The sequence below is a fragment of the Anneissia japonica genome, unplaced genomic scaffold, assembly GCF_011630105.1.
Source record: "Anneissia japonica isolate Jap-2015-1 unplaced genomic scaffold, ASM1163010v1 scaffold287668_len26923_cov118, whole genome shotgun sequence".
Classification (NCBI taxonomy): Eukaryota; Metazoa; Echinodermata; class Crinoidea; order Comatulida; family Comatulidae; genus Anneissia; species Anneissia japonica.
In genome coordinates this window covers 7,468-9,230 of record NW_022696619.1, presented here as the reverse complement: position 1 = coordinate 9,230, position 1,763 = coordinate 7,468, and positions in this window count along the sequence as shown.

Below are 1,763 nucleotides of genomic sequence, written 5' to 3'. Positions count from 1 at the left end.
TTTGGCATTTTACCTCAGCCTCAATTTGTTCTTAATTTGTTCCTTATTTTTTGGCAATTTCAGCTGCAATGTTCTTACAAAAAAGTGTATTTCTTGTAGTTGATAAAGAGGCCAGTGTTTGTTTGCATTTCTTTTACTGTGTTTTTTTTTTAAATATTTCTATTCTAATACGTTTCTGGTAATCAGTTTGGTAACTGCATAAGCACATAACACTCACTTAAAAACCACACAACTAATGTGATGTTCAAACCATACAGTTTGTAAGCTAACATAACGCCCTCTGGAGTAGAGAAGAGAATAAAATAGTTCAGTAACAAATCGTTATATTGACTTAAGCATGTTCTTTTGTTGCTCTGTTTTACACAACATAGTAATTATCAAAGAACGAAATACCTAATTTTCTGGAAGCACGCCTATTTTGATATTAAAATTTAAGTAGTTTGCTTAGCCTAAAATTAATGTATTTAAAATATTTTTTTATCTACAGTTTCAATTAAGGAGCCAAAAACAGGTATCAATTGTGATTTATGATTTGGATGACCTTCAACCTCAAGTGTTTCGAGTGTCACATGAGCCACCAAAAAAAACTTATTCTACAATCTTTGCGCATAATATACGTATATTTGGTGATTGCATATTATTCACAATTTTCCAAGGTAAAAAAAAAGTTTAACAACAAAAACTAATTATATAAAAAAAATGTATCTAGATCTTTAAGAATTAAAGTTATTTTTGTTTTAATTGATTTTTAAATGCAAACAAAAGTGCTCACATTTTTGCTTCTATTACGTAGCCTGGCAGACATTCCAGTATGTACACTCTGCCGCGTGCGATTTTCTCTGAATTGTTGCTGAAAGGTGTGATATCTTAATTTTATGTTTATAAAATCTGGACAAAATATTAATGTTTTAATGGTATCTATTTAAAATCCATTCTTTTATGAGGTCTCATTCGAGGTATTTAAATATTTGTTTCAAAACATTGACAGTATAATCAATGTATCCTTCAAAAAGTTTGCAGATAATTCTAAGAGGATTACGATGATCGAAGAACATTGAATCTGTTGTGATTCACAATTTACGAAGGTAATATTAAAAGTTCAACGACAAAAACTAATTATAGAAAATGTATCTGGATTTTTAAGAATTAAAGTTATTTTTGTTTTAAATGATTTTTAAATGCACACAAAAATACTTACATTAGGGCTTTTATTACGTAGCCAGCAGGCATTCCAGTATGTACAACCTGCACGTGCGATTGTATCTAAATTGTTGCTGAAAGGTGTGATATCTTATATTTATGTTTTTATACACTGTTCGACTGTCTTACAATCACCTGGAAAAATACGGTAACATTTCTTCTTCTACTGCCAACATTCTTTCTTGGCTGAGATGGTATTCCAATTACTGTGAAGCACTTAATATTTATTGATTCAAAACTTAGCAAAGCTCGCTAACATTGAATATGATGATTGTGGTCATACTCAACCACGGTACAGTTGACCACAGTCCTAAAATCTGATTTTTTATAAGTATAGAGAAATCTATTGGATTCCTAGTGAAAAAGTTATACTTTGTTTTGTTTGGAGATTCAACTCTCTTGTTTGGAATTACATCATCTAAAAGGTTTTTTGCCAGTGCTGAGTTCACCCGGAGACGATAATGCCTAAGCCCGATAAATGTACGATGCCAGCCAGTAAGGTACCGGTCACAACTACAGTTAGTAAGTCTACGCTTAACGATATTAATAGGCCTACACATGAA